This window comes from Cebus imitator, unplaced genomic scaffold (genome assembly GCF_001604975.1).
Source record: "Cebus imitator isolate Cc_AM_T3 unplaced genomic scaffold, Cebus_imitator-1.0 Scaffold16, whole genome shotgun sequence".
Classification (NCBI taxonomy): domain Eukaryota; kingdom Metazoa; phylum Chordata; class Mammalia; order Primates; family Cebidae; genus Cebus; species Cebus imitator.
This window is the reverse complement of record NW_016107331.1, coordinates 3,181,601-3,193,365: the sequence shown is the minus strand read 5'-3', so window position 1 is coordinate 3,193,365 and position 11,765 is coordinate 3,181,601.

Sequence of the window (11,765 nt, the reverse complement as noted above, 5' to 3'; positions counted from 1 at the left end):
ATTCTTTGATATTCTTCTCTTTTTTTGGTGGGGGGAAGGGGGTTAATTTTATTTTTTCTTTGCTTTACATTTTTGGAAGTTTGGATTGTTACATCCTCAAGCTCAGATACTTGAGGTAGCTGAGATACTTTCCTCAGCTACATCCAGTCCATTCATGTTGCCCTCCAAAGACATTCTTGATTTTGTTACAGTGGTTTTGATTGCTAATGCTTCTATTTGATTCTTTTTTAGAATGTCCACCTCTGATTACATTATCCATCTATTTCTTTCTTTTATTTTTTGCATGGTGTCTACCTTTCCTGTTAAAGCCCTTAGCATATTCATTATAGTTTGCTTAAATTCCTCATCTATAATTTCAACATGCCTGCCACATCTGAATCTGGTTCTTATTTAGTCTCTTCAAACTGTTTTTTGTCTTTTAGTGTGCCTTGCAACTTTTTACTGGAAGGTAAATCTGTTATTCAGGGTAAAAGGAACTGCAGTAGATGGGCCTTTAGTAATGTGGTGGTAAGGTGCTGAGGGAGAAGTATTCTATAGTCCTACGATTAAGTCTCAGTCTTTCCGTGGGCCTGTGCCCCTAGACTGTGCACCTCACCAGTGCTTCTTAGTTTTTCTCTTAGGTGTAACAAGTTGTCTAGAGGGGCTAGAGTTGGCTATTTTTCTTCCCCCAAGTAGATTAGTCTCTGATAAAATTCTAACAGGCTAGGCTCTGGTTGAAGTTTTTTCTGAGGATAAACTTTGTTGAAAAAAATAGAATGCTTTGGCATATTTTTAAATGGTTCCTTTTCCCCTGCCCTTGCCAGAGCGTGAGGCGATTTTTCCTCAATATTCACCATGAGAACCGAGTAGAACTTCTGGAGGTAAGACTCACAACAGTGTGGCACCCCACTGTCTGACTGATCCCCCTTGGAGTTTTTAACTCTCAAACTTGTCCACATTGAGCCTCTAGCAACTTATCAGTTACTGTTCAGGTTTTCCTACTCGGACACTGCTTTCTTCAGAGGTTTCTGCTCGTGGGTTTCTCCTTCAGTAAGTTGCTATTCTCTGTATCTACCTGTGTGTCTCTTTATGGGGCAGTGGTTTACCCTGTGACCTCAATTCACTGGCACATCCAAGAGGCCTTCTTAACTTTTCGTGTTGTTCAACTTTAACAAGTTGTTCTACTTATTAGGAGGGTATAAGACTTATAGGTTTCTTATACATGCCAGACCAGAAACCAGAAGGTTTTTACGTGATTTTCATTTGCATTTCGCTAAAGGGTAATAAGTTGAACATCTTTTTATATGCCAAAGACTGTTTAGGACACATTAACTTTTAGTGATAACTAACATTTCTAGCTAAAAAAGAACTGCATTCTTTAAAACCTTTCACCCAAAGAAATTAGGCTGCTCAGAAATAGAGAGTCATGTGTCTGCTGGAAAAATGACCAATGCCATTTACTTTGTTATCAAGAGTTTGGAGGGTGGGAACAGTACCTTCTCCACCAAGCACAAGGATGTTTGTTGAAGTAAATTAGTCTTTTGAATACGTGTCTTGGAGCTTAATAATAGAACTCTAAGGAAAATGAAACATCACTTTCTTATTTTATGGAAGTAATAGAGACATCAAAAGGAAGACCAGGCCGGGTGCGGTGGCTCAAGCCTGTAATCCCAGCACTTTGGGAGGCCGAGGCGGGTGGATCACGAGGTCAAGAGATCAAGACCATCCTGGTCAACATGGTGAAACCCTGTCTCTANTTCAGATCCCAGCCACCCTAAACCTAGCCCATTCTGTTTTCAACCTAAACTCAAACTGTATATTCCTAAAGAACATAGCTTTGGGGCCAGGCGCGGTGGCTCATGCCTGTAATCCCAGCACTTTGGGAGGCCGAGGCAGGTGGATCACAAGGTCAAGAGATCAAGACCATCCTGGTCAACATGGTGAAACCCTGTCTCTACTAAAAATACAAAAAATTAGCTGGGCATGGTGGCACGTGCCTGTATTCCCAGCTACTCAGGAGGCTGAGGGAGGAGAATTGCCTGAACCCAGAAGACAGAGGTTGCGGTGAGCCGAGATCGCACCATTGCAGTCCAGCCTGGGTAACATGAGTGAAACTCCGCCTCAAAAAAAAAAAAAAAAAAAAAGGAAGACCAATGTGAGGGAAGCTATGGGAATATAATTTTAAATCTCTAAAATATCCTATAAAGCATCGACTTGTGAGCCCCATAATGGTATAGCTTATTATTACATGTATTGGCACATTATAAGCAAAACAAAAACTCTAACTGCTACAGATCTTAAAATCTAAAAATTAGTATATAAGGGAGATGTTTGCCCTACCACAACTTCAGCATTACACATTGTTTTCACTGTACATAAAGCCAATATGCCAAATGTCACATCTAATTGTTGGTTGCATTTACGTAAGAGCTAAAGTTTTACTTCAAGCTTAGTTGAATGTAATATCTTAGTAATTAAATGTTTCTGATCCTAATGACCTATTGTCCATTTTACCTGTATTTCTCAGGCAAATCACATCTTAGTGACTTTTCAAGTATGTGAAGTTGTTCTCATTCTTAGAAGCGATTTAAGTATTTTTTTGTTTTATATAAACAACATGGAATTCATTTTGGCTTTTTCATGGATGAATACTCACTGGCTTGAACTTTAACAACCCTACAGAGATTCAATCATTCTATAGAGCTCAGGCATTTCAGGCAGATTTACATACTAAAGCCAAGCTAACTCCAAACATATTGCTATGGTTTGAATTTGGCCCCTCCAAAATTTATGTTGAAACTTAATCCCTATTGTGGTGGTATTAAGAGGTAAGGACTTATGGAAGGTAATTAAGTCCTCCTTCATGAATGAATTCATGCCTTATAAAGGACTGAAGGGAACTAGCTTAAGACCATTTTGACCCTTCCATCCCTCCTGCCATATGAAGACACAGCATTTGTCCCCTGCAAAGGATGCAGCAACAAGATGCCAACTCAAAGCAAGAGCAGCTCTCACCCCCAGCCTTCCAGCTCCTTGATCTTGAACTTTTCAGCCTCCAGAACCGTGACAAATAAATTCTCTTGTTTAGAAATTACCCAGTCTTGGGTATTTTGCTATTGCAGCACAAATGGATTGAGACACACACGTAATGCAGGGTCAAATAAGAAGCAGGTGTGACAAGAGGTGCAAGGAATTGCAATTACCCTGACAAGTGTTTTAGGGCTCTGGTAGGGCAACTCGTTGTGTATCTATAATAGTCATTCATTTCCCCTCACACATATTAGATAATATATTGGATTCATTTGGTCACCCTGCCAGTTTATTGTTCATTTGTGACTAAGTAACATGTTTGCTCCTCATTTCTACTTCAGTTCTATTTTTGTTTTGTTTTTGAAGATTTTGAAGCTAACACAAGTTTATAAACATGAGCAGCAGATTTTAGGAAGAAAACAAATATGTAAGAACAATGTAAAATGGTGCAATGCTTTTAAGAAAGAAAACTTGTAGAATTCTAATATTCTAGGAGCGTGTGGGTAGAAGAATTAAATCAACTAAGACTGATGGGACTGGAAAAAATGATAGCTGTTACCTTAATATCTATTCTTGCCTACTCTGCTTTTTCCTTACACATAGTTTGCTTTAATGTCTTCCTTGCAGATAAAGCTGGAAAATGAGACATAAGCAGAAAGTACTGAGTGTCATTTCGGATAAAGCATTTTTGCCACCTTGTTAGTTTTCCATCCTGCTGCCTGGGAAGTGAAAATTATTGCAGGATCTCCAGCAGCCACCTTGAATTCATGAGGAAAAAGCAAAAAGAATCTTAGAAACCTTGGCCAAAACATCTTAGAGGTGCTGAAACAGGCAGCAAATGCCTACCTGAACATCTTATAATTTGAGAAAAATACACTTTTGTGTGATAAAGCCATTCTTGTTTGAATATTCTGTTATTGACAGCTGAACCTAATCTCTACTGATACTGTTGATAGTGGAATGGATTCTGAAAGACAACAAATCCCATAGGCTAAGCTGGAAGTAAAAGTTTAGCTCTTACAAAAATGCAACCAACAATAATTTATACTAACAATAATTTATACTAAGCTCCAGTGCAGCAGAGTATTTCTGACTAACACATTAAAGATATAACAGAGGTTATACCTTTGTTATATGATGACATGTACAAATTTAGAAATAGGAATAAGGATAAAGTTAGGATTGAAAAACACACAGTGGGAAAATCATGAAAGATCTTTGAAGAATGAGTTGATTAGGCGATTTTACTAACTGGAACAGACTAACCTGGTCACAGATGGTATGTATAACTTCTATTCCAGGAGTCGAACTAAAATTGTTCATGGTGTGAGCAACATAAACCAAAATGAAATTAGAATGTTAGGTTATTCACAATGTTTGTGAAATAGTCTTCATTGATCTTTGTGACTTACAAAAGAGGGTATTATTTATATTTTTAAAAGGGACACCTCAAAGATGATTTGTTAGACTTCCATGGTAACTGGTAACTATTGGGAAATTATCTTTGCAATGTTCAAGATCTTTGCAACTTATATTAAGATGTCTTCCTGGTTTTTATCTAGTGTATTTGATTGCAAGAACTAAATAATTCTGCTCAAAAATGACTACAAAAAAGTTATGTCAAAATTTTCATTCAATTGTCTGGGTATAGCAGGAAGAGAGAAAGAATATAAGTCTGAATTATGCAGACACATGTTTCAATTTTCTAGGCAAATATTTTACTTATTAGACAATTTTCTTGATAGCCTTTGGAAATTTTCACTACAAGATGAAAATAAGTTAAAACATATAATTAGTTTCAAGAAAAAAAAAATTGCTATCTCCCATAGCCACATAAGAGGCAAAGATAATTTTCTCCTGGATAACATTTTCAATTGACTCCTTGTTTTTTGATATAATTTTTTAAAAAAGGTAAATCTAAACAGGGAACTCTTCCTTTAATTACTATTATTACTTGTACAGAACTAGAAAATTTAGGTTAAATCCTTAGCAATTAATTCTATTAGCAAGGCACTATATGTGTAATGAAACACAGTTGCTGCAACAAACTTTGCTTTTTTGTCTTATTAATTGAGCAATTAAGAAGTTAGAAGAGGGAAAATTGTGGTTATAAATATTCCTACTAGTAATAGCTATCCTATATTGCACACATACTATACTGCAGACATTATGTTAGAATTATACGTTGTTTTAAAAGACCTTATTTCAACATTTTTAAAAGGTAGATACTCATCTTTATTAGACTATTGGGACAAGCAATGGAGGCTCAGAGAGGCTTTGTATTTTTCCAGAGTCACATAGTTAGTGGAAGTGTCACAGGGAGAGCCTGTGTCTGGGCTGTCTGATTGCAAACCTATGAACATGTCACTGCATAATACTTCTAAAACTTTGGTGGAATGTATGCTATAATGGAAAGTAGGTATACATTTTCCACAATTGGACATGATCTCTTAAATAAATTAAAAGAAGACATATGGCAGAGTGGATATACTTCTTTAAACTTTAGGGGATGACTAAAAATTATTTTGTATTTTGAAGCCATTTTCAATGAACCAGGAGCTTTCTGAACTCAAGAAAAAACACAGCATGCCCCATCATGCATGAGTGACAATGTCTACTTGGCAGACAATGTAGAATATTAGATGTGTACATTTTTTTTATTTCTCAGGAAGTTTAATCTTAAATAAACTAGCTTTTCTCTCCATCTTTTCTTTTCTTCCTGCATTTCTTATTTTAATCACTGAAAACTTAGTCCCTTAGAAGCCATCTTACAATATAGCAAGACCATGAGACCAAGGTTTCATCTCATTCCATGGTAGTTCTGACATCCAATCTTTGAATGAAATAAGATCAATTCCTAATTTTTTATTTCTTTGGTTAATATAAATTATTTTTGCTATAAATGTTGGCACATTGTTTGGTTTACTCTTATAACCCATGAGTATAAGATCACAATTAGATCACATTAAACAATATAGTGAATGCAGGTTGCTCACTACAGATTTGGAGTTGGAGTTTTAGTCATGGTTCTGTAGTAAGCAGTGCCTTAACTTTAGAAAAGTCACTTAATATCTCTGACCCTCAGTTTTGTCATCTATAAAGTGAAGCCATTGAACTGTACGAATTCTACTCCCTCCAGCAATAACATTCTATTCTCTCTCTGAAATCTCACTTCAACAAATTTTCAAATGTCAGTATGGGGTAGAAAAACATTTCATCACAGTTTTCTCAGCTGGAGCAGCCTGCCACCTTTCCTTCTAATGATACCTCTCAACACAAGCCCTATCTTTACATCCAACAATGCCCTTTCCAATTCTTTTAGACAAGCATCGCCCAACCATCTTGTGTATAAGATCAGCTTTGAGGCAAAACTCGTGGCTTGGTGGTCTGGGCAGCAATATAACTAGATAGAGGTGACACGATTTCAGCTAGTGTGAGTAAACATGAAGTTTGATGCACAGAACTACAGTGCAGTATTTACAGTCCAAGCAAATTTTCTTATATTACTAAAGTCAATTTCCAGAAGGGTATACAGAAAATAACTGGCACAGTTGCTGAGATTTTCTTAGACAAAGAAAGGTTAAGGATGCAAAAGTAGGTGTCTTCATGCTTTAGGAGTAAGTTTAGGTACCTCCCAGGGCTCAGAGAAGGACTGGATCAATGAATTTACTTGGAAAATAAAATCCAACTCACATGATAAAATAGATTTTAATAAAGGGATAATTTACAGAGGGGTGGGCAGCGCTAAGGAACACAAAAAGATGTTGGATCCCCCTCGAAACTAGCAACTGGAAATTGAAAAAAGATATTTGAATCCCCTAGGAACTATCAATAGGAAACCATAACTATGCATAGGCTTGAAGGGGCAGGAGAGGCATTAACATTGCTGAAGCCCAATGAGAGAAACAGCCATGGCAGGGAGTCCATCTGGAAGGATCTCTAGTGGTGAAGAAGCACACCCAACGCCAGAAAACCCATTCCAAAGCAGGCAGCATTTAGGAAAAAATGCTCCACTCTCTCACAACACCGTCTTTTACCTGGCTGCTGCTTATCATTGACCAAGGTCATTCATCAAGGAGCCCAGGTCATAGTATGCTTAGGGGTCAGTGCCCTGTGGTCCAAAGTAGGGCAGGGAACAGTTGAGAATGAATCTGATTTAGAAAGGTGGTTGGTATGCAGAAAACAACAAGCACAGGTACTAAGATTATCCAAACAACTTTTAGTATAATTGGACCATTTTTCATTCCTAATGGAGAGTTGAGTCTAAAGAAATGACAATATGATTTAGCAGATAGTTCATTTTTCCCTGGTGATTTTTTTAGGCATACAATTTTCTTCTGATTCATTTTCATTTTTATTGGCACTTAGCTATGAATAAGAATTTGCTTTGTTTTCCTCTAATTCATGCTTTGTCTTGATAGATACTTCTTCGCATTCGGTCCTTGTTAACTAGGGTCTAGCACTGGCAGCCATTGGCTAAATTAGATACTTTGCTTTACATTAGAAGCTTTGTTAAATCTTAAAATGCAAAACAATGCAAACTGCCTTCTGTCCTCACATTTGAGAAGTCCTAAAAGTTAACAATTCTGATTTTACAGTTTAAGCAAAAATCAACATAGCCTAGTAGAAAATATCTACTTAACATTTAGGGTGGACACTATTTCTGGGTTTCTATTTGTTGTCTTTGAAACATTTGTTATTCCTTGAGTAGAATGTAATTAAAACATAGACACCCTGGTGTCATTTGGGAGATGTTATTTTTCAGTGATCCACTACGTAGGCCATATTGCTTTTCTTAAGCATGATATTTTGGATTATTCTAAAACATGATATTGAAGTGTGAACAGCCTAAGAATAAAACTGAGTCCAGTATGTTCCAAGCCTGGGCAGTTTATAAACCCAGTGGAGCTTGCTGTTAACGTGTAGCTTGGCAAACTCATTCATGGACTGAGCTGTGAGTTGGGCTGTTTTCTATCTTTTTGTAGCCTTTAAGATTTTGGGATCAGACCAGAGCTGTCAGCTTTGGTTTAGTGAAACAGAATCCATCTCCCTCTTTTATGCCTTCAGCTTCTTACAAGGAAATTAGCTATAATTTAAACTATATATATTTACACATACATATTTAGAATTGTTAAATGAAAAGAAATTTTCAGAGTATAGCAACATGTTAAAATCACCCTTGGATTATATACTAGACCAACTTGGTTTTATATTTTGCTATTTTTTTTCCTCCTTTACTCTCTGATCATGCAAATTTACTTCCAGAAATATATTTTCACATTCTAGATAATAAATCCAGTGACAAAGACTATTTAAAAGGATAGGAAAATGTGTAATTTGTGAGTCAGTTTTGATTCTATCACTAGAGCTAAATAGCTCTAAACATAGTAGCACACAAAGACATAGAAACATAAACGAACTTACAAACATCTGAAAATACGTGCTCTAAGATTGCAGAGGAAACATTCATAATAATTACAGGATTCCTGTGTTCACCACGCAGTAGGCAAGAGATGGAAGAGTTAAAAGACATGGGATAAAAGCTGTAGGAGACACGTTTCCGAGTAGGTCTGAGGACGAAGTCTGGGGAGTCAGAAGTGCTTCGCGGAGGTAGTGCTTTTGGGATGGACTTTAAAGGACAAATCAGTTTATTCAGTAAACAGGAAGGAAAAGGCATTTCAGAAAGAGTGAGTAGCATCTTCAGGAAATAGCTCTGCTGCCTAGAAAATGGTCTGTATAGAGAGGGAACCCCTAGAGCACCGTAACTTAGACTGTAAATGTCTTTGAGACTATTTTTAGCAGCAACGAGAACACCAAAATTGAGGGGTTAAGAAAGTAGAGAGGGAGTAAGAGACTATTTTTAGAAGTATGTACCTTCCAGTGTTTCACCTTGCCATATCATATGGTATCATAAGGACTAGAAACAACCCAGTCCAGTTCACAAGGAACTGAATTCTACCAACAACCATGTGAGTAAGCTTGAAAGCAGTTATTTCCCAAGTAGAGGCTTGAGATGATTATAACTATGTCTGAGACCCTTTTGCAGCCTGTGAGAGAAACAGAGGACTAGGCTAAGCCCCACCTGAATTCCTGGCCTACAGAAACAGATAATAAATGCTACTGTTTCAAGTCATTACAATTTGTTACACATCAATAAATAACTCTAATGTACACTTCTGGTTCCTACCTAATATCCTCACAGTATACCTTGCAGTCCAGCTGTTGCTATGGCAACCAGCTTCTCACAGGTATAATATGACAGCCCCTCTTTTTAACTGTACATACTGTTAATTGCTCGCTTTGTGTGCTGAACTTTCTGACACCGCTGGTCTGGGGCTCCTGTGGGAACTTGCTCAGCATTACACATGTGCAAACTCAGAGCCATGAGAGGGGTTACCACCCAGTAGAGTAACTCTTAACCAGTGATGGGTAGGAGCCAGGGGAAACATTTTTCCTCTTTGGTCTCACAGATGGACAGTTCTGAAATCTAGGTTGCACACATCAAGCACCTGTTACTGACAGCAGTGACTAACTCAGGTATTTACTCTTCACTGGCTTTCTCTCCTACCTGTTAACCTCCTCTCAGAGAAGTCATTTTGCAAAATAAACTACCACTCAACCCTTTGCTTCACACTGTTTTTAGTTAGGGGTAGAACCCAAGCTAAAGCATTTTGTCTCCTTTCAGCAAAATGTTAACAGGTCAAGGAATGGTTAAGGTATGGATGGTCCTCTGTTTCTTATATATTGAAGAACAAAATTTCTAGCAAATTCTAGTAAACGCATATACTTTCTTTGGCTTTATAGTACAATATAATGCCTCTTATCTCCTATTCATAGCATTTCTCACCCAACAGGCACAAAACCTGTTCAGCCCATCATTTCCTCTGACAGACGTTGCCACACAGCATATTCAGACAATCACAACTCAAATACACTGTGCACTTGGATCAAAATTCAGTGGCCCAACTTGAAATGTTTGCAGAGCATCAGTTTATCATATACAGTATAACAGCTAAGAACCCCTAGCAAATATATTTGTTCAAGTTAATTCCATGGTGCGGGTTTAATTCCCAGTTAATCTTTTTGTTATTTTTACAAAAATATAAATAAAAGAAATATGTCTGATGACTCCTGGGATCAGCTATCTGGACAACTGCATCTAGACTCCAAAATGTGCAGCCTGTTTCAGTTTCTCAAACAATACTGGTTTCTGTAGAGCTTGTGTAAAACCTGACAGCTCTCTGCAGCAAGAAGGCCAAATCCCATGGTCTTTGCCCCAGAATCAAGATAAAAATTTTTACAAAAGGTGTGTGTGTGTCTGTCTGTCTGTCTGTCTTTGTGTCTATGGCTGTGTGTGAGTGAGAAAGACAGAGCATTGTACAAAAGACCTTTCAAGAAATTCTATAGGTCCATTTATTAAAAAGAAAAATGTAATGCTCTTCTCAGTATTTTCTAAATTAGAAAGAAAAAATCACTGGCAAAATTTTCAATAATGATAAAAGAGTCCACCAAATAAAATGTATTTTTTCTTGGATTACATAGTGTTGTCTCTTTTCCTTCCTGATCTCATGCTGAGATCTAATCTTCTAATTCTCTCTCTCAACTCTGCTGTTTTTTTTTAATCCCAAAACCCAAGCTGATTGGGTCTCAACTCTACTTGATATTTATCCTAAAACTAATGAGGGATGAAAGTAGAAGGAAGAATTGAGATCTTCCAAACTAGCCTAAATAGGCTATTCAAATTGCTTCTGAGCCTCTGAGGGCAACTTGGGGCCTTCGAAAGAATTTAAATATAAATAAGCAATTTTCACATAGCAAAAAGCTTGCTGTGGAAACTAAATGAATCACATAACAGCCTGTGGTCATGTATTAATTTGTTCTTTTCTTATCTTTCTTTCTTTGTATTTTGACTAAAAGAGAAGTCAGCAAACTCTCTTTTAAGGGGCCATATACCAAATATGGCTTGTGAACCATAGAGCCTCTGTCACAATGGCTCATTTCTGTCCTTTAAGCATGAAACAGCCATAGACAATACATAAAGGGATGAATGCGTCTGTGTTCCAATAATACTTTATTTATAAAAAACAAGGCAAGTCTGCCAGCTGTATCTTTCCAACTCCTGTTTAGAACAAGAAACTTAAAGAACTATGGAATGAAGTTACCATCTCCATGTTCCTGTGACATTTTGTCCCAATGACTCAGCCACTATATTTGGGTATATTATAATGTACGGAAAGGGGAGAGATAGCTTTGTGGTGCATATGGAAGTTCATAACTTTGAAAAACGTCCAGAATAGGAAACACAATTGAAAATAACACAGGTCTGTCTGTTCTGATGGATCAGCCAAGTTTAGCTTCACAGTGTCCCTACTATACTTTGGAAATCCAAAAAAAATGCTGCTGTGTGCAATGGATAGCTATGTCAAACATAGAAATAAATAAAAATGCAAATGGATTATTATCTTATGCATAAAATGATTAAATTAAGCTATTTCTAAGATAAGTATCTCCTTGACCAAAATAGATATGTCCCAGTTTGATAACAATCAGTACGCTGTCTCACATTCCATAATATATGACACCACTCTGTATGTTTGACATGACATTAATAGACTGAGGCAACATTCAATAATTCTTTACTCTCTGCCTCATCTAAGGTTTTGTAGAAGGTCTTTACAAGATATGTGAACTTCTGAAATCATAAGTGAAAAGTGCTATACAAATTTTTCTTAAGAGTGTTATATAAATTTTTCTGA